This window comes from Gorilla gorilla, chromosome 9 (genome assembly GCF_029281585.2).
Source record: "Gorilla gorilla gorilla isolate KB3781 chromosome 9, NHGRI_mGorGor1-v2.1_pri, whole genome shotgun sequence".
NCBI lineage: Eukaryota > Metazoa > Chordata > Mammalia > Primates > Hominidae > Gorilla > Gorilla gorilla.
The window spans coordinates 106,371,626-106,398,943 of NC_073233.2; the positions used below are offsets into that span (position 1 = coordinate 106,371,626).

The 27,318-nt window shown below is 36.2% G+C and overlaps 1 long non-coding RNA gene across 1 annotated transcript in view; it reads left to right on the top strand.

The window, feature by feature from the left end:
- Positions 1-26,170, top strand: part of LOC129525471 (uncharacterized) — a 37,757-nt gene extending 11,587 nt beyond the window's left edge. The window contains exons 2-3 of the long non-coding RNA XR_008669788.1: positions 24,640-24,716; positions 26,145-26,170. This is a non-coding gene — a long non-coding RNA (uncharacterized lncRNA). The remainder of the gene's footprint in view (positions 1-24,639; positions 24,717-26,144) is intronic.
- The last annotated feature ends 1,148 nt before the right edge of the window (positions 26,171-27,318 follow it).

Below are 27,318 nucleotides of genomic sequence, written 5' to 3' on the forward strand. Positions count from 1 at the left end.
TTTAAGTTTTTAAAAATACAAATGTGACTGTTGAACATTTTATAATTATATGTATTAAAGTTGTTAAAATCTAAATAGCTAATGAGTACTTGAAATATATCTTATTTCCAGTGAGACTGAGGGATTACTTTTTAATTTTGTTTAACTATATTACCTTAAATTTAAATAGCCACATTTAGTTAATAAGCTAATATACTGGACATCCTAGATCTATGCACTCCAATAAAACAGAGATTGATGAATGGTTACAAAAGAAAGATTCTACTATGCCTCCTTCAAGAGATACCATTAAATATAGAGACACAAGGTAAAAGTAAAAGTCTTTGCCACGCTAGCAGTAAATACAAAAAGGCTAGAGTGAGATGTATTCAACATTTTAATACCAGAATAATTTCAGATAAACATAAATTTACAAAAATAGTAGCGAGTTCTTATATACCCCATACCATTTCTATTATTAACTTATTAACATCTTCTATTGGTATCACATATTTGTTATAATTAATTAACCAAAATTAATGACTTTTTTTTTTTTTTTTTTTTGGAGCTAGAGTCTTGTTCTGTTGCCCAGGCTAGAGTGCAGTGGTGCAATCTCAGCTCACTGCAACCTCCACCTCCTGGGTTCAAGCGATTCTCCTGCCTCAGCCTCCCGAGTAGCTTCCAAGATACCAACTAAGAATATCACATTACATCTAATCATCATATCTCTTTGGGCTCTCTTTGCTGTGAAAATTTCTCAAACTTTTCTCATTCTTGATGATCTTGACTATTTTGAGTACTTTTGAGAAGTACTGGTCAGGTGTTTTGTAGAATGTCTCTCATTTATAATTTGCTTGATGTCTTTCTCATAATATGGCTGTGGTTTCCATTTCTCTCAAAAATTTATGTGTTGAAACTTAATTGCCAATGTGATCGTATTAAGAAGTGAGGTCTTTCGGAGGAGATTAAATCATGAGGGCAGTGCCTTCACGGATGGGATGAGGGCCCTTAAAAATAATGTGAAGGAGCGGGTTCACTCCCTTCTGCACTTCTGCTATGTGAATACAGAGTTTGTCTCTTTTTTACCTTTTTACTCTTTCCACCTTGTGGTATGTAATAAGAAGACCCTCGCTAGAGGCCGGGCGCGGTGGCTCACGCCTGTAATCCCAGCACTTTGGGAGGCCGAGGCGGGTGGATCACGAGGTCAGGAGATCGAGACCATCCTGGCTAACACGGTGAAACCCCGTCTCTACTAAAAATACTAAAAATTAGCCGGGCGTGGTAGTGGGCGCCTGTAGTCCCAGCTACTCGGGAGGCTGAGGCAGGAGAATGGCGTGAACCCGGGAGGTGGAGCTTGCAGTGAGCCGAGATCGTGCCACTGCACTCCAGCCTGGGCGACAAAGCAAGACTCCGTCTCAAAAAAAAAAAAAAAAAAAAAAAAAAGAAGACCCTCGCTAGAAACCAATGCCATTGCCTTAATCTGGGATTTATTCTGCCCTCCAGAATCTCAAAAAATTAATTGCTGTTTTTTTATAAATTACACAGGATCAGGTATTTGGTTATAGTAGTGTAAATGGACTAAGACAGATATTGGTACCAAGGAGTGGGAATGTTGCTACAACATTCCTGAAAATGTAGAAGCATCATTAGTATTACATAATGGGTAGAGGCTGGAATAGTTTTGAAGTGAATGCTGGGAAAACATGTATTACCCTGAACAGATCCATAAAGGTGATTCTGATGAGAGGTCCAAAAAAGATGAGAGCTGTAGAGAAAGCCTCAGCCTTAGAGATTGTTGAAGTGGTCATGGACAAAATATTGGTAGAAATATAGATAGTAAAGGTCATTCCAATGAGGTCCTAGGTGGAAGTGAGGAATATCTTATTGGAAACTGGAGAGAAGGCCATTCTTGCTACAAAGTTGCAAAGAACTTGGCTAAATTGTGTCCATGCCCTAAGGATTTGTGAAGGCAGAATTTAACAGCAATGAATTAGAATATTTGTTGTTAACAAATCTCTAAGCAAAATGTTCAGGGTGCTACATGGCTTCTCTTTACTGCTTATAAAAAAAAAGGAGAGAAATAATATAGAGATGAAACTTACAATCAAAAGGAAAGAAGAACAAAAAGATTTTGAAAAATTCTCAGCCTGGTCGTATGAAGAATAAAAAGTGTGTTTAGGACAGAAAAACAAAAGTGGGGCCAAACAACCATGGGATAAGGAAATTAGGATGTGTAGAAGGAAGCCAGAAGCTATTCATCAAGACAATGGGAGAATGACCCTAAACGCATTTTGGAGATCTACCCTTCTATGTCCATCACAGCCTCAGATTTCCAGGGCCTTAAGCAGAATGGTATCCAGGGAGCAGCCCAGAGCACCAGTGGCCAGGGCGTCCCTGGGACCTCAGAGCTTGTTGCCCAGTACCACCTTAAGTCTCTGCTCCCTGCATTCTGGTGCAGGGTTCCTTGGCCACTCCAGCTATGGCTCAAGAGGACTCAGCTGGAGCTCAGGCTACCCCACAATGGGCACATATGGCAAGCTCTAGCAACATCCACATGGCACTCTGCAGGCATGCAGGGTACAAGAGCTGTGGAGACATAGCTTCCTCTAACTAGATTGCAAGGGATTTCTTTGTGAGTACTGGGGCTGAGGCAGAGGCAGTGCTGCAGGGGCACCTGCTGCATGGGGCAGTGATATTGTCTAGATCCCCAACTATGGCAATGCCCAGCAGAGCTGTGGGATCAGAGTGCCTGCACAGAGGCCCCTCTAAGGCAATGCTTAATGAAGCCATGGGGGCAGGGCCCTCGCTAAGACCCCAGACCTATAGAGCCACCAGCATACAACACCAGCCTAGCAGAGCTGCAGGTACTGGACTTTAACCCGTGAGTGCTGTCGCATGGACTGTACCCACTGAAGCCAGGGAGGCAGGGCTGCTAAGGGTCTTAGGGGTCCAACCCCCACTCCAGTGTGTCTAGAAGGCAGAATATGGAGTCAAAGAAGATTATTCTCAAACCTTAAAGCTTAATGTTTCTTGCCCTGTTGAGCTTTTATCTTACTTGCTACCTATTACTGCTTTCTTCTTGCCTACCTCCCTCTTGGAATGGGAATGTTTATCCTATGGTTGATCCACTGTTGTATTTTGAAAGTGTCTATCTTGTTTGATTTAACTTGTTCACATCTGAAGAGCAATTTATCTCAGATAAATCATACCTTCAGTCTCATCCATATCCAAATTTTTTTTTTTTCAGAGATGGGTTTCACTATGTTGCCAAGGCTGGTCTTGAACAAGTGATCCTCCTGCCTTGGTCTCCATAAAAGCTAGGATTACAGATGTGAGCCACTATGCCTGGCCCATATCTGATTTAGATGAGACTCTGGACATCAGACTTTCGAGTTAATACTAGAACAAGTTAAGACTTTCAAGGATATTGGGATGGAATAATGTACGTCATGCCAGAGTGACATAAAGTGGGGACAATGGGTGGAATGCTATGGTCTGAATGTCCTTCAAAATTCATGTGCCTTGTTCTCACTCATAAGTGGTGGGAGTTGAACAATGAGAACACATGGACACAGGGAAGGGGACATCACACACTGGGGCCTGTTGGGGGATGGGGGGCAGGAGAGGGAGAACATTAGGACAAATACCTAATGTATGCAGGGCTTAAAACCTAGATGATGGGTTGATGGGTGCAGCAAACCCACCATGGCACATGTATACCTATGTAACAAATCTGCAAATACAAACCATGTATTTGCAGAACAAATACATGTGTTCTGCATATGTATCCCAGAACTTAAAGCAAAATTAAAAAAAATGCTTTTAAAATCATGTGCTTTAAGTTAATTTCCAATGTGATAGTGTTCAGAGGTGAGGTCTTTAGTAGGTGATTAAATCATAAATGTGGAGGGCTCATGGATAGGATAAGAGCTGTTACAAAAGAGCTGGAAGGAGTGGGATCAGTCTCTTCTGTTCTGTTATGTGAGGAAACGGAGTTCATCCCTTTTACCCTTTTCATCTTTTCTGCCATGTGAGGATGTAATGTGAAGGCCCTTATCACACATCCAAATGCCAGCACCTTGATCATGGATTTCCCAACCTCTAAAACTGTCATAAATACACTTCTGTTCTTTATAAATTACCACGTCTCCAGAATTTTGTTATAGCAGCACAAATGAGTGAAGACAAATAGACTTAAAAACAATGTTTTAGGAAAAACACCATAGAGGTAAAGTGGTAGATATTATTAACATGACTTACCTCTGTTTATGTTTACCTTAATTATTTGGCTGAGGTAAGATTGTTGGTTAGTTTTATCCACTCTGAAGTCATTCTTAATCCCACCACTCTCCATACTGTGCACATTCAGAGAAAGTCACTCTATGCATTTAAGGAGTGAGATTATAGTCCAACTTCTTGAGGAAGGAATATGTGTATAAATTAAATTTTCCTGCATGGGAAATTTATTTTCTCTCAACCATGTACTTATTGATATAATTTGCTTATATCAGTATAGACTAAAATATACTAATGTTGTTCTGAGCTATAATCTAGTATCATTATTTTGTTGCCCAAATTATTACAGGTATTGTCATTGAGAGTTCTTTCCATTGGATCCTGTGTCCCTTTGACATACACTCATCAGTGGTGATTTTGTTATTGTATTTTGTATTTGTTATTGTTTAGTACAACTTTCTAGTACCATAAAATGCTTCTGCATATATCCTGCCCCAGTCTTAGAATCGGCCATTTCTCCATGGATCTCTAGTTTCTTTTATTGGACAGTAGTATTAGAAAACATGATCTGACCACTAGCTGTGCTGCTTGCTACTGGATGTCATTGCTTCTAGCTGACAGATCTAGACACTCAGCTGGCAGAGTAAGAAAATGTATATATGAATACCAACCCATATTTGTGTACGTATATGTTATGCAAATATAAATACACACATATCTATAAGTATTTCTATACATAATAATATGTATCTCTGTTAAACTAAAGATTAGTTTATTTCCATCTCTAATTCGTTACCACCTGGACCAGTCCAGCTCTTATGTTATTTGCATATTTTGACTTTCTGTGGTTTTAATTGTGCATGTTATAAGATTATATTTTATCTCTTAGGAAATTGACTATTGTTAAAATGTTTCATTAATTGTCATAGTGTTTTTAATATGCATTTTAAACTAATCTTAGGTAAATTTAAAAAGCACTATAAAATTTCATGTGTAGTGTGGGTAGGTTATAACAACTTACACCTAATTCATCTCTCTAATCCGTTACAATTTGTTGTTATTCATTCCATTCATCCATATGCTACCATCACCCAATACATTGTTATTATTATTACATCTTTTGCATCAATAACAAAAATATTTTTTAAACTTGACCCTCATGTATACCTTCTTCTATATTTCTCCTTCTTTATGTAGATCTGAGTTGCCAGTTTGTATTATTTTCCTTCTCCATGAAAGAATTTTTAAAACATTTTTTGCATAGTGAGTCTATTGATAATAATTGAATGCCGTAACTTTTTGATTATCTGAGAATGTATTTGTTTCTCCTTCATTTTTGAAAGATAATTTTATTGGATACAGAATGTTAGCCTGGTAGGTTTTTCTTTTAACACTTTGAATATTTTATTTGTTTTTTTTTCTTACTTATATGGTTTCTGATGATAAGTCCATTGTAATTTTTACCTTTCAACTGTATGAGTTAGATGTTTTCACTTCTGAGTTCTGACAAGACATTCTCTTTATTATTGGTTTTCTGAAGTTTGCATATGATATTCCTAAGTGAAGACATTGTAGTGTTTATCCTGATTGCTGTTCTGTAAGCTTCCTTCATTTGTTGTTTGGTGTCAGATTAATTTTCAAACAACCTTAGACAATATTACTTCAAATTTTACTTCTATTCCATTATCCTTTTCTTTCTTGAGTTCTAATTATACGTATGATACATCTTTTAAAATGGTTTCCCAGTTCTCAAATATATTGTTCTCTTCTGTTCATTTTTTTTTCTCTTTGCATTTCAGTTGGGGAAGTTTCTTTTCATCTATTTTTGTTTGTTTGTTTGTTTTTGTTTTTTTGAGACGGAGTCTCACTCTGTCACCCAGGCTGGAGTGCAGTGGCGCGATCTCAGCTCATTGTAACCTCCGCCTCCCAGGTTCAAGTGATTCTCCTCCCTCAACCTCCTCAGTAGCTGGTACTACAGGTGCCTGCCACCATGCCTGGCTAATTTTTTGTATGTTTAGTAGAGATGGGGTTTCACCATCTTAGCCAGGATTGTCTTGATCTCCTGATCTTATGATCTGTCTGCCTCAGCCTCCCAAAGTGCTGCGATTACAGGCCTTTTTATCTATCTTTAAGTTCACTGATTGTTTCCACAGCTGTGTTAAGTCTAGTGAAGATCTCATCAAAAGTGTTTTTCATTTCTGCTACAGAGTTTTTTATTTTTATTATTTTATTTTGATTCTTAGGACTTCCACCTCTCTGCTTTCATTACCCATATTTTCTTGCATGACTTTTTCTTTTCCATTAAAGATCTTAACATATTAAGATATATAATAGTCATATTAATATAATAGTTATATTAAATTTTCTGTTTGATAATGATAGATGCAGGAGGCAGATTAGGAGGAGTGTCCCTGGAGAATCTCCCACTGGCCTGGGAAGTGGGAGAACTGGGTGGAGCCATGGGAAGTTCTCGCCTTTGCCAGGAGGAGAAGCCTGGTCTCTTCAGTTCCTATTTGGTGATCTGCAATCATTCTGTGAGATGGGAGCCCCCTGGCAGGAACCCCTCTAGCTTTGCTAAGAGTTTTGTGTGTTTTTTCCCCTTTTTTCCCAATAAATTCCACTCCCCTCACCCTTCAATGTGTCTGCATGCCTAAGTTATTCTGGTTGTGACACAATAACCCAGATTTAGCCTACTAAGGAGCATAAATTCTGCAACAATAATTCCAACATCTGTGTCACCTGAGTCTTGTTCTTATGCTTGTTTTAGCTTTTCATACTTTATTTTTTATTGTCTTTTAGCATGACTCATATTTTGTTGAAAGCCCAAATGATGTAGTAGGTAACGGAAACTGAGGTAATAGGCTTTTATTTTGTAGTTCCATGTTAACTTGTCTAAGAGTTGGCCCGTTTCTACTATTTGCTATAGATTTACATGCCTTTGGTTTTTAATTTCTCTAATGTCTTTTTAAAAAATTTTTTTTATTTTATTTTATTTTATTGTATTTTTTGGTCTACCTTGTTGACTTTAGGCCTCCTTAAGCACACCCCTTGAGAGAGTATCTGTGTTTTATAGCTCATTCAGCTGCAACCCACTGTCATGCTGAAGCTTTCTTTGTGTAGCAGAGAGATGTGAGAAAGGGAAACTGTTGTATTATCTCATGATTAAATCTCAGACTTTTGGTAGAACTGTGCCCCTGGCATATGATCCTCACAACTTTCTTAAGTTTCTGTTTACCTCCTTGGTTGAGGCAGGAAAAGCAGAAGAAGCTGGAGTGGGAAAATTGTCCTACCCTCAGGTAGAATAAGACTGCAGTAAAGTATTTTTCCTTGGTGAATAAATGTCTGCCTTGGAGAACACTCCGGGCATGTTTTACAGTGGTTACTTTTCAACTTCCAATCCCAGGAGAAAATATTTCTTAGCTCTTTACTGTGAGACCCTGATAAGATTACTGAAGATAAAACCCATGAAAATGTAGGGTACTCTCAGATTACCTCTCCCAGGAGTTTCTCACCTCAAGTTAGTCCACTTGTGGCCTCCAGCTATTCCTCAAAATTGCCTTTTTACATGTTCCTGGAAGCTTATATTTCTAGTCTTTTCACCTCCAGATAAGTTCTGACTCTGGATTTTCTTGTCTCTCCAGATTTCAGGGTGGTGATTTGTCATAAACCTCAGTTCTATAACTGGTCCAAAAATGTCACTGATTTACAATTCGTTTAGTTTTAATTTTAGTTTTTTGTAATAAAGATATATTGACTTCCCAGCACTTCATACATTGGAACTGCAACCAGGTTTCCTGATGTGGTATTTTAATATAAGATAAAATAAAATAGATTCTAGACAAAAATTTTAAAAATTACCAAAACTAGAGGGACTTTTACAATAAAAACATAAAAACATGTAAAGAAGACATACAGCTAATTGAAAAAGTATATGCACTAACAACTAAGATTTGAAATACATGACGCAAAAAATTAACAGAATTAAAGGGGAAACAAATAGTTCTACATTCGTGGTAGAAGTCATTAATACCTTCTCTCAGTAATTGATAGAAAAACTACATGAAATTAGTAGAGACAGAAAATATGTGAACACTGCTGCTATGGACTGAATTTTTGCACCCCTCCAGATTTATATATTGATGCCTAAATTCCCAATGTGATGGCATTTGGAGCTGGGGCCTTTGAGAGGTCATTAGGTCATGCAGGTGGACCCCTCATTAATGGGATTATTTTCCTACTGGAAGAAACATGGGAGAGATGTTCTCTGCTCTCCACCACATGAGGATCCAATGATAGTATGGTTGTCTGCAAACCAGGAAGTGTGCTTTTACCAGAACCCACCATGTTGGCACTCATGTGTCAGATTTCCCAGCCTCCAAACCAGTGAGAAATAAATTTCTGTTGTTTAAGCCACCCAGCCTCTGCTGAGTTACAGCAGGACAACCTTACTAAGACAAATACTATCAGCCACTTTGATCCAATAATATTCATAGAAAACTGCATATAATTATGACAGAATACGCACTTCTTTCAAGTGTACATGTACATTCATTGAGGAATTGCATGTGCTAGACTACAAAAAGGTCAATATATATAAAATTATCTACACCGAACCCAAATGAAATTAAATTAGAAATAATAAGAAAATATCTAGGAAAACGCTAAATTACAGAAGACACTTGAAATAATTTGTGAAGGTAAAAACATAAGGGCATTTTAAAAAATTAACTCAATGGTAAAAATAGGTGTGAAATCTGTAAGATAAAATTAATGTTGTTCTAGGAGCAGAAATTATAGCTCTAAATACTTATATTAGGAACTAAAATAAAAATCTAAACCGAGAACATAAGGTTCAACCTTATTAAGCTAGAAAAGTAAATGCAAAATAAACCCAAGTACAGAAAGCAATCAAATTAGAATAAGAGCTGAAATTTAATGAAATCAAAATAATAAGACAATAGAAAAAATTAGCAAAGCCAGAAGCTTATATTTTGATAGATCCACAAAATTAATAAAATCTAGCTCTGCTGATCACATAAAAAAGAGAAGAAACACAAATCACCCATTCAGCATTGGGAGAGTTATCACCAATAGTTCTGGAGAAAGTAACTTTGAAATAATAAAAGTTGTAAACAATTTTATGCCAACAAATTTGATGTCTTCAATAAAATCGACATTTTTCTTAAAATATATTATTTATACAAATTAATGTAGAAAAACAAAAAATATCTGAACATCACCTTAATTATTAAGGAAATTAATGTGTTACTGGACTGGCCAATTAGTACATGTAAAAAGGATCAAGCTCTGGCTGTGCGCAGTGGCTCACGCCTGTAATCCCAGCACTTTGGGAGGCCGAGGCGGGTGGATCACGAGGTCAGGAGATCGAGACCATCCTGGCTAACATGGTGAAACCCTGTCTCTACTAAAAATACAAAAAAAAAATTAGCTGGGCGTGGTGGCGGGCGCCTGTAGTCCCAACTACTTGGGAGGCTGAGGCAGGAGAATGTCATGAACCCGGAAGGCGGAGCTTGCAGTGAGCCGAGATGGCGTCACTGCACTCCAGCCTGGGTGACAAGGTGAGACTCTGTCTCAAAAAAAAAAAAAAAAAGGATCAAGCTCACAAAAAAATTTAAAACTATACCCTATAGAATGACTAAAATTTCTTCATTTACAAAATATGTTGATCGAGGAAGATAATCTCTAAAATTCTTGTTCACTTTACGTTTTAAGAAAATAATATTGTAGACAAAATTAAATGTTTATAGGGATGATGCTAGAATAATGAACATAGCTTTTTAAATATTGAAATCTAATTAATGCTTTATGTCTCAAAGTCTATCTTGATTCTTCCTCTTAAAGGTCAACAGTTTTGGAAAATAACAAGCATAGTTTAATTCAAAATGTATACTAAGCACTAAAGGAACATTAGTATACACATTAGTATGTGTGTTAGTATGTCACATACTTTTTGTGAGATAACATGTATGTTGTATTACAAAAATTTAAAAATGTGTTACAGATAAAATCATTATATCAATTGTATAATATTTTAGCTAATATATTCAAAACACATTTGTTGTTGTTAGTGGTAAATATACGTGCATATACATTTATATTACTATATTGGTTAGAACCTCCAAATGAATGTCCTTCTTTCCTCAATCCTGACCTTAGCAGGAAATAATTCAGTTTTTTTTTAACCATTAAATGTGAGATATATATATATATATATATATACATATATATTTTTTTTTTTTTAAACGGAGTCTTGCTTTGTCACCCAGGCTGGAATGCAGTGGCATGATAGCTCACTGCAACCTCCGCCTCCCGGGTTCAAGTGATTCTCCTGCCCCAGCCTCCAGAGTAACTGGGATTACAGGTGCCCACCACCACACCTGGCTAACTTTTGTATGTTTTATTTATTTAATTTTTCTATTTTATTTTATTTTTATTTTTATTTATTTATTTTTTGGAGATGGAGTCTCACTCTGTTGCCAGGCAGGAGTGCAGTGGCATGATCTCGGCTCACTGCAATCTCTGCCTCCCGGGTTCAAGAGATTCTCCTTCCTCAGCCTCCTGAGTATCTGGGATAACAGGCTCCTGCCACCACACCTGGCTAATTTTTTTGTATTTTTAGTAGAGACGGGGTTTAACTGTGTTAGCCAGGATGGTCTCGATCTCCTGACCACGTGATCTGCCTGCCTCAGCCTCCAAAAGTGCTGGAATTACAGGCGTGAGCCACTGCACCCAGCCTATCTTTAGTTTTGAAGGAGTTACTGAATGTTTGTGAAGTCATAGAAAGCACATATAACTTTATTTAAAAATCTTTCATTAAGTATTTTTTTCTCAAGGCCCTTCTAGTTCCTGTCTTTGGGCCTTTCTATATCTTCCTCCAAGTGGTCTTTGGACCCACTTCTCCTGTTTTCTGAATTATTTAGCAGGATAGCTTTGATATGCTTTGTAGAACCTCAAGGCAGACCTGCTCAAGGGGCCCTGGAGGCTCCCTTAAAACTTGCTGACACCTAAAGCATGTACTAAACAAACCATATACAATGAAAAATAATGGACATCTCAGCTGCTAAGAAAATAAAAATACACCACATATTAATTAATTTGGAAAATTTGACTACTACCTCTATTGATTTGGAAATTCATGATGGAACTACTTAATTGTTTTAATGAATATCTCTACTGCTCCTCACCTTCTGAGCTCTTTTGAGTAGCAGCAAGGGGCATTTCTGACATTACTTCTGATTATAGTAAACATGTTATATTAGCTATCCATTGCTGTGTAACAATCTTATCACAAACTTAGCAGTTTAAATCAATACGCATTTATCAACTCAGTTTCTGTGGGTCAGGAATTTGAACATAGCTTGGTTCTTTCCGTTTCTGAGGTTTTTATAAACCTATAACCCAGGTCCTGGCCTGGACTGTGGTAATGTCTGATATGTAATGTAATTACATATATTCCATCACCTTTATCATATGGTATTTTTTGTAAGGAAGCTACAGGTCTCACTTCAATCAAAAGAAGAGGATCATACAAGGACATGAATACCACGAACTTGGGACAAGGGAACCACCAAATATCTGCCATGTTTAGGCTACAGACACTAATCTTAGAAGTAAGTGCTTCTATGAAGCAAATGTTTTCCAAGAGAGATTTGATCAATACTATTTCTGACAGAGCTAATTAGCCCCAAATATTGTAAATATAATAAATAAACAAATATCTGTGGAAAGCATGAAGTATTTTAGAAAAATGAAAAAAATAAACAATATCCAGAAAGCAAGCAAAATTAGGGCAGTTATAAATAGAAATGGGCGGGGTGTGGTGGCTCATGTCTGTAATCCCAACATTTTGGGAGGCTGAGGCAGGAGGATCGCTTGAGCCTAAGAGTTCAAGACCTGCCAGGGCAATGTAGTGAGACCCCGACTCTACAATTTTTTTTAAAAAATCGCTGGGTGTGGTGGCATGCACCTCTAGTCCCAGCTATTCAGGAGGCTGAGGTGGGAAGATTGTTTGAGCCCAAAAGGCTGAGGCTACAGTAAGCCATGACCACACCACTGCGCTCCAGGCTGGGCAAGACCCTTTGATATGGCTTGGCTCTGTCCCCAACCCAAATCTCATCTCAAACTGTAATCCCATGTCTCGAGGGAGGGACCTGGTGCTAGGTGATTGCATAATGGGGGCACTTTCCCCCACACTGTTCTCATGATAGTGAGTTCTCATGAGATCTGATGGCTTCATAAGGGGCTCTTCTCCCTTTTGCTTGCTCTCTTTTTCCTGCCACCCTGTGAAGAACATACTTGCCTCTCCTCACCTTCTGCCAAGATTGTATTTTTTATAGTAGGATGAAATGGACTAATAACCCTATCTCAAAAAATAAGTAAATAAAATGGAAATAGAAACCCCTATTATTCTACCAAATTCTGACTTCATAAATATTAGCATCATGGATGCAGAAAAGGAAATAATATAAATATATTGATTTCCTGTTATTGCCATACCAAATGACCACAAATTCAGCAGTTTAAACTGACATCCATTATTGTCTCACATTATGTAGGTCAGAAGTCTGGGCACAGCATAACTTTCCTGGTTATCCGCTCTAGGTTTCACAAAGCAGAAATTAAGGTGTCACTATGGCTATGCTTCTTTTTGGATGCTCTGGGGATGAATCCCTTTCAAATTTATTTAGGTGGTTGGCAGACTTCAGTTTATGTTATGTAAGAATTAAGTTTCCATTTGCTGGCTGTTGGCAAGGGAGGGTTCAAAGCTTTTAGATGCCACCCACATTCTATGGCTTATGTTTACCTTCCTCCATCATCAAAGCCAGCAGCGTGGGTCAAGTCCTTCACATGCTTCATATCTCTCTGATCTTCCTTCTTACTCCCTGCTTCAGTGGTTTGAGTTAAAAAAGAAAGCTCTTGGATTTTTAAGGGCTCCCTACTATTAGATTGGGCACACTAGGATAATTTCCATACACCTAGTCCACAACCTTAACCCATTTATGCCTGAGGTTGCAATTTTTTTGAGTTTTTGCATGAGTGAAAAATCCGACCTTGGTGATGGCCTCGAGCAGTAGGATATAAATAACTCCCATATGCTAAACATTCCAATAAGGGAACACTAGGCATATGAATTGTATCCACAAATTTCCTTCGGTAGTATAACCTACTCAAAGGTTGTGAGGATTAGGTAATGGACATCTTTGTTGGGACATTCTTCTGCCTGTCACAGTAAGCTACAAAATGACAATAAGACATAATGAAATTTATTTTTCTGTAAAAAAAAATAAAGTTGTATTGTGTATTTTCCTAAAGTATAAATTGATAACCCAAATACATGAAATACATTGCAGAGATTTAAGAGCTTTTAGTTGTAATCTTTTATACGGCAAGAAACAACTTCTCCTGAATCCTATTTCATTGTTACTAATCTCAGTAACAGCATTATTTTTAGGAGAGTGAAATCAAAGCTGATTACAAAGTATTTTGGCACCTACTATACAATCTTTGAGCAGTTCTTGGATTTAGAAGAAAAATGCTAAGGAGGCAAAAAATTTTTATGCAAAATTATCTGTTGGATTGGCAACATTATAACTGTCTGTATTTTACAAAACCAGTGCCAAAACATTTGCTTAAAGGAATTGAGAGTTGTTTGTTTATTTTCAGCAGTTGTTTTTTTATTTGAATCCTTAAGGGCATCAAGTGGTCCTAAAGAAATTGGTATATTTTATGTGTTTGTATTTGGTGAACTCTTAAGTGTGCTCAGCAACTTTATGCTCCTTCAGGATATGCTTCATGGAATAAAGGTGAGAATTAACTGATCTTAGGAAGGATGATAAACAGCAATAATCATGGTACGTTATTTAAATAATTCCTGTAGAAAATACTGTGCTAAACATTTTTTTAAAGCACCACACTTAATTCTGATTGAATAGCAGGCACTATTGTTGTCTCAAGTTCAAATATGACAAAACTGAGGCTAACATGTTAATATTTATACTGCTAATACCTAATAAAGGTGCATGTAAAGCCATGAATGTCTATTGTTGACACATAGGAACGTTTTGTCTTCCATCCTCTACACACACACACACACACACACACACACACACACACGTACATACACAGACACATATATGTCCAAAATCTAAAAACATCCACACAACTGGTATACATTTTTAAGACTTCAGTGTTTGTACCTACCTCAGACCATGGTGTTAAGTGCCGATGGTGAAGATCAGCAATATGTTGGAACCATTAAATATGACTGGATTTGTAAATTATACACCTTTATTTTATTTTATGAGACCATATTAGTCCATTCTCATGCTGTGAATAAAGACATACCCAAGACTGGGTAATTTATAAAGAAAAAGAGGTTTAATGGACTCACAGTTCCACATGGCTGGGGAGGCCTCACAATCATGGCAGAAGGTGAAGGAGGAGCAAAGGTATGTCTTACATGGCAGCAGGCAAGAGAGTGTATTCAGGGGAACTGCCCTTTATAAAACCATGAGAATTTGTGAGACTTATTCACTGTCATGAGAACAGCATGGGAAAAATCTACCCCCATGATTCAATTACTTCCCATCACGTCCCTCCCACCACACATGGCGATTATGGGAGCTACAGTTCAAGATGAGATTTGGCTGGGGACACAGCCAAATCACATTACAGACAGTCATGTTCATGATTTTCATTGCATTATATTCTAGTTTTAATGTGAAGTTGTACTGCTACTTTAGGCAGGACCTCCGATTATATCAATTTAGCCAAAAGTGAAGCCATAATTAAGATATGTTGACAAGGCAAAACACAGTAAATTACAAATTACGTTATATCACCAGTGCTATAAATTCTAGGTGCCGTAAGGGGCATTTTGTTAAAAGACACCTTAAATGAGTTCCTGAAGGTTTGAAATATTTGGGACAAAACACACTGGCTGAACTCCAAAATACCAGATAATTGAACTTAGATCCTTTAGTGAGAATAATTAGGCATCATTTGCATAGGTAAGGTCATTTGGACAACTTCCTGGTGGAAAATAAAGCTAATCGAGATTAATGATTCTTAAATATATTGCTTCTCTACTTAGCATATCAAGGCAGTATTTTCTGGAGAATAGAAAATGCTTATTAATTCTAGTAGGAAAATAGGAGTTATAGGCTTTTTATTTTCACTAATTTTATCAGAAAACATTTTTGTAGGTGACTATAATATGTTAAAATATACATTATATATTTATATATGTACACATTATATATAATGTATATGTGTGTGTAGTATCTATTTTATATAATTATATATAACATGTTAAATTACAACATATCATGTATGTTAAATTATTTTACAAAACAATTTTAAAATGGATATTCAGAGAAATAAAGCTACTTGCTAAAGACTATACAATTAATAAATAATCAAGTCGGGATCAGACACCCAGTATCTTCAACCCCCAAACCATTTCAAAGCCTAAATAGAAATAAGTAGAAAGGGATACATATATATATATATATAATTTACCTATAAATATACAGCAATACAATTTTTCTTCTTGGTTTATGTTCTTCTTATGTGTTTTCTACCAAGTAAACACAGGACATAGAATGGATATATTTATTTTAAGTAGCTATGTATAGACATATGAAGCTACAAACAAATTAGCATATCAAAAACACTGCATCAGCAACTTGATTTTGTCAAAATATCCAGTAACAATTGTTTAAAAAGAGAGAGTAATATATTTGCTCTAGCTCTAATGCTTGAGTAAGTATGCGTTTTGAACAAACTTGGTTCTCGACAAATGTTGTTAATTAATTGACCTGCCACTCATTCATCATACTGTAAAGATAATTGACAAGACTAAGTGTGGATCTGAATTAAGACTACAAATTGCCCTCTTTCATAGAACAGATATAGGGAAGCATATGAACTGAATGGCTCAGTATGGCCTAATGATTAAAAACAAAAAGAAACCTGAACATTTGTCTGCTACTTTCTTATGGGCTCCAGTGTGCCCCTTCAAAATTCATATGTTGAAACCCTAAACTTCAGTACCTCAAAATATGACTGTATTTGTAAATAGGACCTTTACAGAGGTAATTAATATACAGTGAGGTTATTAGGGTAGGCCTGAATCCAATATGATGAGTGTCTTCATAAGCAGAGATCAGGACACTGAGAGAGAGACATCAGATACGTGCACACTCAGGGAGGCTGAGTCAGGAGAATTATCTGAATCTGGGAGGTGGAGGCTACAGTGAGCTGAGATCGTACCACTGCACTCCAGCCTGGGCAACAGAGTGAGACTCCGTCTCAAAAAAAAAAAAAAAAAAAAAAAGAATTTATGAAAAATCACATCATAATGTTTTTAGAAGGAAAAAAGCATTCAGTTTCCAAATTGGCAAGGTTTTCAGTCCTTTGTTTCTCTATGGCCTCCTGAGTTTGTCATTGCCCAAAGCCATTCCTACTGTATGTATCCAAATGTTTATTACCACACGCTGATTATGGATTTGGTACTTTATTTGGCTAAGTGATGACCATTTCTAGTCCTTGGCCAAGAGCAAATGAATAAACTCACAGAGATTGTAGGGGGGAAAAAAGCAATGAAAGTCATTATTAGCATCTCATAAGAAAGGCATTTTCATTATCTGTTGGTACATAAAAACCAACAATATCTAGCAGCTTAAAAACAACAAGCATTTATTGTTTCATAGTTTCTGTTGGTCAGGCATTTAGGTGCTGCTAGGCTAGGTTCACCTAGCTCAAGGCCTCTCAGAAAGCCACAGTTTAGGTTTTCGCCAGGAGTGCAGTCATCTCGAAGCTCAACTAAGGGAGGATTCACATTCAAACTTACTGAAGTGGCTTTTGGGAAGACTATTGGCAGAAGACATCAGTTCCTTACCATGTGGTTCTCTGTCTCTCTCACGTTACACAAAACATGGTAGCTGGCTTTTCTCAGAACAAATAATGGGAAATGGAGATAGTAAGCAAAGCAGAAGTCACCCATTTTATTGTAACCCAATCTCAGAAGTAACTTCTCACACCTTTTATCATGTTGAGTTCATTATAATTAAGTCACTAATTCCAGCCCACACTCAAGGGTGGAGGATTACTTAAATGTGTAAAAAGCAGGAGGCATGGATTATAGGGGACCTTTTGGAGGCTGCTTTCTACAAGGATAGTATCTTAGATATTTTGGAATCTGCCTGTATTCTTTCTCACGCTGCTATGAAAAAATACCAAAGACTGGGTGATTTATAAAGGAGAGGGGTTTAATTGACTCACAGTTCTGCATGGCTGGGGAGGCCTCAGAAAACTTACAATCATGGCAGAAGAGGAAGCAAACCCATGTTTCTTCACAAGGTGGCAGGAGAAAGAAGTGCCAAGAAAAGAGAGAAAAGCCCCCTATCAAACTACCAGATCTCATGAGAACGAACTCTCTATCATGAGAACAGCATGAGGGTTACCACTCCTGTGATTAAATTACCTCCCACTGGTTTCCTCCTATGACGTTTGAGGATAATGGTAACTAAAATTTAAGATGAGATTTGGGTGGAAACACAGAGCCAAACCATATCAATGCCTGATCTTCTTACCATGCAGTGACTCTCACATTATTAACTTGGTAGGTATTTATAAGTTTTATGATATTATTTCACATATAAACAATTTCTACATTATTCATACTGGTTAAAAATGCTAATACCTAAATTCTCCAGGTTATAATTAATTGGTCTGCAATGCATTAAGGTGGTTAAGGGAAAATAAGGGCTGGGGTTTCCAAAGTAATATTAACTTGACATTCATTCTGACACTTTCTATAGGCATTTCAGTAAATAAAAGCTTTTTGTCCCACATATAAAGGCAGAAATTCCACTTCAAATTACAAGTAATTTGAATAAATAAAATAATAGTATCAGTATTTTGTGAATCTACTTTTCCTTCCTTCATTTTCTTCCTTCTTTTTTCTTTTTGCTTTCTTTTCTTCCTCTCACTTCTCCACTTTTTCTTTCTTATCTATCTTTTCAATAAAAACTTTAAAAAAAACAACAAGTCCCAGTCATATCCTTTAGTTTGTCTTGTAACTGTCTAGAAATAGTATCCCTATTTCAAAACTCATTAACAACAACAAAAAATTACTAAGACCTCCAGCAAGCTACTAGCTTCCACCTGTAGATCCAATCTCACCTCCTGCTGCACCCTCCTTTTTATTTATGGTAGAATATTGTCTAAGAAGTCATAAAATCTTGATCTCAAGGCATTTGTTTATGTTATTTGTTCTTCTTAAATTCTATTCTCTTCATTCTGACATAATTAAAACAAATACAATAAACAAATACTTAGTTTTCAAGGTTTAGCTCAAAATTCCACACCACTGTGAAGCATTTATAAAATTAACTGATTCTTTCTTTGTTAACTGAAAGCATTTTTACCACAGTACTAGTATAGTACTTACTATATTACAACTATGATTGTTTTTAGTTTTTGTAGTTGTTTTAGTTGTTAGTTTTTCAAGGCTAGAATGTGAAAAAGTACTGAGCCCATATTGAAGAACGCAGCTAACATAGTGAACGGCCCTGTGTATTTCAAGGGGTTTTCAAGGGTTTGTCTGCTCAGATTTATAACTGAGAGAAAAGGGTAGATTCCAAAGGAACTATAACATATATATATATATATATATATATATATATATATATATATATATATATAATTGTTTTTTTGAGACAGAGTCTTGCTCTGTGGCCCAAGCTGGAGTGCAGTGGTACCATCTCGGCTCGCTGCCACATCTGCCTCTGGGTTCAAGTTATTCTCATGCCTCAGCCTCCTGAGTAACTGGGATTATAGGTGCACACGACCATACCTGTGTAATTTTTTGTATTTTTAGTATAGATGGGGTTTTACCATGTTGACCAACTTGGTCTCGAACTCCTGGCCTCTATGATCTGCCCACCTTGGCCTCCCAAAGTGCTGGGATTACGTGCTTGAGCCACTGTGCCCAGCCTAGGAACAAAATATTTTATGTCATACATCTTTTTCAAACTAACTTTTTCACATTGTTTATTAACATAAGGTTTTGTTTTCTGGTCACCATCTTTGGAAAACAACCCTCTCTCATTCACATCATTAATTTCAGGTGATGGGATGAGGAGTTTTACTTGAAAAAAACTCTCTTTTCATGGGTCATTGATAAGAAATTGATGTGATGCTTTCCCCAGGAACTTTATTGGAATTGTAGGCAGGAGGCACTAATTCCATCTTATATTTCTGGTGAAAAGAGCCTTTGTAGCTTACAGCTGCTGGGGACTTATTTTAAGAACATAGAGAGGCATCTAATAATGAATATATCAGAATAGAAACCAGAGTGAGGAAGTGAGGAGATTAGAGACTGATTTGTGTAATTGTTTTATGAAATGATTGAGTACATAGATTTTTTTAAAAAACAAAATTGTCTTTTTTAAAAGTTTTGTAAGCCTATTTATTATATTGTATTTTATTAAACTAGCATAAGGTGAGATTCTGTCATTTCCAATGAAAAGAATGACAATGACAGGAGGTAATGCAATTTTAATGTATTATGAATGAATGTTTAAAAGCATTTCAACAGGGCAGTCATATAATGTAAAACAAAGAACATGCACTTCAGAGGTAAACTGCTCAAGTCTGTATCTCCCAGGCTGCCATTTATAGTAGCAGCATGTCTATAGGAAAGTTATGTATTCTCTGTGTTCTTTGTGTGCCTTTGTTTTTTCATCTGGAATATAGGAATAATCATACAACAGAAATATACAGGAATATAACATTGTTACAGTATGTGTGTGTGTGTGTGTGTGTTTGTGTATGCATGCACATGTGTGCTTGTGCAGCTTTTAGAAGATTATCTGGTACATTGAAACATAACTGTTGGCAATGAAATACCTTACAAAGTTTGCTTGAACCCATTGATTAATCAGAGGGTGTCTACTATATGCCAAACAACTATGCTACATATTTTAGTTAATAATAATAAATAGGATGTGTTCATTGCCCTAAAATTATTTATGACCAAATGGAGGGAAAGGACCTGAAACTAAGTTATTAAAATAGAGTAACATGTAACAGATCTGTAAAACATTCCTCTGGTCTATGTGAAACTTTTTACCTATTGGTAAACATTTCCCCATTCCACACCCCAAACCCCAGCCTCTGGCAACCAACATTCTACTCTCTACATCTATAAATTTGACTTTTTAAGATTCTGTATATAAGTGAAATCATGTGGTATTTTTTTTTTGCCTGGCTATTTCACGATTATTATTTGTCAATTAACAATAACATTTTAAATAAATCTTTTAAAAAACTAAACACTCCCCCCCAAAAATAGACCAAGACAATTATTAATTCATAAGTACACACAAATGACAATAGGATAACTGATGGTGTCATGAATAACTGAGACCAGAAGTAACAGAGAAGGGTTCGTAAAAGACACAGGTTTGAGTAGGCATAAAGGAAAACCATGAGTTTAACAAATGGGGTAGACTAGAGGATATAAGTATTTTAAAAAGGTAAAGAAATATAGAAACTTATCTAGTTATTGGATAACATACAATAGCATTTACATCATAAAGTAGTTTTGAAGGTTTCTTGTACTTCAAAGCAATTCTGACCTGTAGTATTTAATTGTGAGTTAATCATTTTCTAAAAAACCAAGGATAATGTTTTCTACATAGATATTAAAGATATATGCTATTTCTATTTACATACTTTATATTCTTACATTAAACCTGTTTTCTAGGAAGAAATTAATCCAGTAATTCTAACTCAATCAAAGCACTAAAATGAACATAATAGGTCAAAAACTAGTTCATAGAAACAATTTCAATTAAGCTATGGAATTTTATTTTCATTAAGTTCTTTATTACTGTTCTTAAAATAACTTCTCCAATACAATTTTAATTCTGTAACACCAATATTTTGATTAGATTAGATAAATTGTTATCTACTCTGAAATTTGATATGTCCTTCAAAATTTCTCTCTAATTAAATATATTTACCTATTTAATAGATTAATTTGTTAATTAATTTAATTATAATCCACCTCTTTGGTTGCTGGAACTTTTTCAATTATTTATTGGATTATTTTCAAACAACTCTGTATTCAAATCTCTCAAGCATTTCTTTTTCTTTCATAATTTTTAGTGAAGTCGTCCACTGGAGATCAGAGTATGTAACATGTTTTGTTTTTAAAAAAAACACCTGTCTTCTGAAAACCTAGAATTTATGTTCTGGGCTTCTGGAACTTAAAATGGTAACATTTTATTGACCCCATGATTACTTTATATACCTTGTTGTACTGTGTTTTAATTTATGACAATTGAGAAGCTCTTTGCAGCGTTTCATTTGTCAGGCTTAGTGGTGTCAGATGTTTGAAGTAAACAACATTTTGAAGATATGTGGTTATCCTACGTGTATATAAGAATCGGGATTAAACTTTTCCTTTCTTAAGCACCTTGTATTCATAGGAGTGGTTTAATAGTTACTATCTTCTCTCACTCACAATATGGAAGGATAAGTAGCAAAATAAACCCACATGTTAAACTAATTAAAACACATTTTGCTTTAATTTTCTCAGTGTGAAACTATCGTGCAAAAGGTGATGATAAAAAGGGACAGATTAAGTTTATTATAACTTTAGCATAAATGTATGAGTGGGGCTAATAGATCATTTTCGTGTTTTAAAATATTTCATAATGCATAAAGTGTGAAGTTAGTGAAAAAGAAAGATAGAGCTAGTGCATGAATGTATCTCTGTACCCCCTGCAAGTTACTTTACCGATGTAAGGTTTAGTTTTCTCATCAGCAATTTAGGAACAATAATAGAATGGAAGTAAAAGCTGTTGTAATGATAAAATAGCACACATAATCATTTAACCCAATGTTCTCCAAAATAACTTCTTTGGTCAGACACACTGGGAGAAGTTGTCAAATTAAATGGCGATTTAGAAGAAAATATATGAATTTAGGTGAAAAAATTCTCTCTCTACACTTATATAAAATTTGTGTATAACAAATTATGTGTATTTATTTATGTATTTATAGTTTATCTTTCCAAGCTCTAGGAGACAATGTGTTACTTTAACTTGAACAAGTAAACCTTAACTTCCCCAGTTGAATGTCAGAATTATACAGACCATTATACAGACCCTACATGGTAATAAGATAAAAGTTAAAAACATTATCAAATGAGAAGAGTAGAGGGTAGTCTTCTAAGCTGTTCCTCTTTAATACATATTAAGGCTGTAAGTCAGTCAATAACAAATAATATATCACCTAACACTGGAGGAACTTTGACTTCTAATACCTCACAGTAAAGTGAGAGCCCAAGATGGACATTAAACTCTCTATGAAGACTCCTATCAGGTCACCCAACACAGAATTCAGCACAGATATAACTATTGAATAGTTATATGCTCAGAAGCGTAGGGTGTGAGTGATAAAATGATGTAACTTCTGAGCATGTATTTTAATTTTTTTGTAAATACACAAATGTTTCAACTCAAAACTGTGCATATCTGCTAATATAAAAATGTAAAAGTGGATCCTTAATCATAACACATGTCCCACACACTTAAATTAAGACCAACTTAGGCCAATTACTAAGTTAAATAATATAAGACCAATAATAAAAATTAGAATGTTTATTTTCTTGTAAGTTATATAATAACTAATTTTGAATGCTCTTATGTCTGAAGTCCATTTTCTCTGAGCTTTATGTCTAACAAATTTTATACATTTTAAGTGAAAAATTAATGCTATATTATTTCTGAGCTTTCACAATTGTTTACATAGCTAGATAAAGCAAATCATTTAGAATGAAATCATTTGCATTTACTTGTAAGTGAAAATTATTTAGAATGAAATCATTTGCATTTACTTATAAGTAGAAATTTACATTTTGTTATATATTTTAACTATAAAAACATATAGAATCAATTGGATGCTGAAACTGATTGAAAAGAACAAATTTGTCATTGTAAATATTGTCATTGTAACATTTTAGAAATGTTATTTCTAAAAGAAAATGTTATTTACCTGAGAATAGGCACTGCAATTGGATGGCAGGTGCCATAGTAAACTATGCGCATTTCAGGGAGGTAAAGAAAGACAAACGTTTTAGAGGAAAAACAAGGAGGATTATATAATTGTTTTGAGATTATCCTTGCCCACAAGAATCAGTAGCAAGTTTCGTGTCAGTCAAAGGTTGAACAGGCAGTTGCTGAGCAGATGTCCTCACAGACAAATGATTTTTTGGTGTAAGGTTGACATGGCCTTTGTGCAAGGTTGTGGTTTTTCCAGAATTTTTTGTGATTTTTTTTTTTTTCATGATAGTTTTTGCTGCAGACATTTGTGTCTGAGAACCTTCCATTTGTGGCCTTCCTGGGGTTCATTTTCATTTTTCAAGGTTTTGTTTGCTTATTTGGTTGGGGTTTTTTTGTTTTTGTTTTCTTTTGAGACAGGGTCTTACTCTGTTACCCAGGCTAAAGTCTGTGGCTATACATAGGTATGACCAAGCTCACTGCAGCCTCCAACTCCTAGGCTCAAGTGATCCTCCTATCTCAGCCTACCAAGTAGCTGGGACTACAAGCATGTGCCACCACGCCAGGCTAACTTTTTGAAAATTTTTATTAGAGATGAGGTCTCACTTTGTTGCCCACACTGGTCTCGAAGTCCTGGCTTCAAGCAGTCCTCCAGCCTCAGCCTCCCAAAGATCTGTGATTACAGGTGTAAGCCACCATGCCTAGCTTTGTTTCGTTTTGTTTTTAACAGAAGTGACTCCATTTTGATTTTCGCAAAGTAAAACAATAACAAGAAAAAAACCTGTTCATTAATCAAGATGTAAATAATTTAAATTTGTTAAAGTATTCTCATAGTTATATTAAATCACTGATCGTATTAAGTCAGAGTTCTACAGAGAAATAGATCCAATAGGATATATATAGATGTACAGAAAAACATTTATTCTGAGGGTTTGGCTCACAGGATTATGGAGACTGAGGATTACCATAATCTGCTATCTGCAAGCTGGAGGACTAGGAAAGCCAAGAGGTATAGTTCCAGTCCAAGCCTGAAGGTCGGAGAACTATAGGAGCCAATAGTGTTAAGTCTCATTCCAAGTCCGAGGGCCTGAGAGTGAAGGGGCTGATGGTTTTGGTCTAAGTCTGAGTCTGAAGATCCATTAACCAGAAGTGCCAATGACCTGGCCAAAGGCATAAAAGGATGAAAGAACAGAAATTCACCCTTTGTCTTTTTATTCTGTTTAGGCCATCAAAGGATTGAATGGTGCCCATGCACATTGGTGAGGGTGATCTTATTTACTCAGTCTTCCAATTCAAATGCTAATCTCTTCTAAAAATATTTTCACAGATCTTATCAATACACCAGGGATTCAGTCTAGGTTCTGATGCTCACTTCACCATCGTTGAGATGAAGAATATTGCCAGGTAAGAAGCCTTTATTCGGGTGCCACAGCTGAGGAGAATGGGAGATCAGTCTCAAATCCATCTCCCTGACCAATTAAAATGGGGACTTCCAGTTCCTTGATATTATCTGGTAGACCTGATGATTGGTTTCCTGAAAAAGGAACTCAGATAAGACAAATGTAACTTTAAGTTTTAAGTCTGGGCTGGTCAATTTCTATGTTTGTTCAAAAGAAACCATAATTGCTAGTTCTATGAGACAATTGGGCTGGTTTCACAGACACACCCAGGAATACCAACTAAACAGACATCACTTGGGCTAGTCAAGTTGACACATAAAAGTAACAGTCCCACTCATTAAGTAAATGCTATTAACTCAAATTATAAACTACTGACAACAAAAAACCCTAAATGATCCTTTTTTTTTTTTTTTTTTTGAGACAGAGTCTTGCTCTGTCACCCAGGCTGGAGTGCAGTGGCATGATCTCGGCTCACTGCAACCTCTGCCTCCTGGTTTCAAGCAGTTCTCCTGCCTCAGCCTCCTGAGTAGCTGGGATTACACCACACCAGGCTAATTTTTGTATTTTTAGTAGAGACAGGGTTTCACCATGTTGGCCAGGCTTGTCTCGAACTCCTCACCTCAGGTGATCCACCCACCTTGACCTCCCAAAGTGCTGGGATTACAGGAATCAGCCACCGTGCCCGGCCCATGATCCAATATTTTTACTCAAATATAAATTGATGATTTTGAAGATAGTTGTAATTATTGTGATGGTTAATATTAAGTGTCAACTTGATTGGACTGAAGGATGTCAAGTTTTGTTCATGGATGTGTCTGTGAGGGTACTGCCAAAAGAGATTAACATTTGAATCAGTGAAGTGGGAGAGGCAGACCTACCCTCAATCTGGGTGGGCACCATCTAGTAACTGACAGCACAGCTAGAATAAAGCAGACTTGCTGAGTCTTCTGACCAACATCTTTCTCCAGTGATGGATGCTTCCTGCACTGGAACATCAGACTCTAAGTTCTTCAGCTCTTGGACTCTTGGATTTACACCATTGATTTGCCAGGGGATCTCCAGCCTTCAGCCAGACTTAAGACTGCACTGTCGGCTTCCCTACTTTTGAGGTTCTGGGACTCAGACTGGCTTCCTTGCTCCTCAGTTTGCAGATGGCCTACTGTGGGACTTCAGCTTGTGATCATATGAGCCAATACTCCTTAATAAACTCTTCTTCCTATATTTATCTAACCTATTAGTTCTGTCCCTCTAGAGCACCCTGACTAATGCAATCACAAACTAAATATTATGTTTCCTTTAAATGGTGTGCCATTAAAATAACACTATTTCATCATTTCCATTAGCCCTCTGTATCTATGGGTGCTGCATCCATGGATTCAACCAACCGTGGACTAAATACATACTTCTGATCAGCATTTGCTTGAATTTGCAGATGTGGAACCTGCAGATGCAGGGGGCTGACTTAAGAGACGAGGATCCACAGACACTGACATCCATGGTGGGTATTGGTTCAAATTCCTGGTGAATGCTAAGAGATAACTGTATTTGTTTTGTAAAAGAGTTAAAAATTTTAGAAAAACGTTAATTAAAAACCTATCTAATAAGTGAGAAACTTTTGATTTGCATAGTAATTATTGTATATGTCATAGCATTAATTATTAACAGTACATATCTCAATATGTTTGTATTTTTAAAACAATTTTGCCACTAGGCAAGATAGCAAGATGACAATGAATGTGATGTAGATATCTAGAACAGCAGTTCACTGGCACTTTAGTAAAAGGGCTTAGAAGAACGTGGAAATTGAATTATATGAGTTACTTCTTCATTAGTATCCCCAACAAAGGCCACTCTGTCCTCATATATTGGTAAAAACGTGGAGGCAAGGCATAGAGAATGATGGTGCATTAAGGAGCCCATCTGTATATGGGAAAACAGTTCATTTTCAATGTTGGAATTAAATTCTATGCATAAGATGGACAACTTTAGGAAAATAACTTGGCAAGAAATCATCAAGTCAGTATTATTTTGGCGTCATTACTACTTTGGATGATATGGGCTCCTAGCCTTGTTTATACCACACTTGTTCTCTTCTTCACCCTCAGTTACTGGCTTCCTGTCTTCCTGCATCCACCCACATGCTTAAGTGTCTGCTCTTGCCCCTGCCTTAGCACTAACGATTTATTTAAAAACATGCTAAAAGAGTAAACTAAACTAATTCATCTAAGAGACCATTCAGACCATCATATTTTGCACGTGCTTTTTTATATCTTACCATTAGAATTATAAACCTTCTAGGTCATTCATCATGATCTAATCTCATATAACTATACATTTTTGTTTATTGTCTTACCAGACTCTATCATTTATGTATCTGGGAGATACATATATCCAAAAAAATTACAGTATGCCTTCAGGAAGTCATAATATACTAGCTATAATATCTCCTATATTCATTCTTCAAAGTTCTTTTTGTTTTTAATAAAACTGAATTCAGGCTGCCAAGTGAAGACACTGGGTGCCAGCTTCTGAAGGTGATACTTCTATTTTTCTCCTCCACATTATGTGCCACATAACCCAAAGATGTGCTGCTTGCTCTCTGTGTC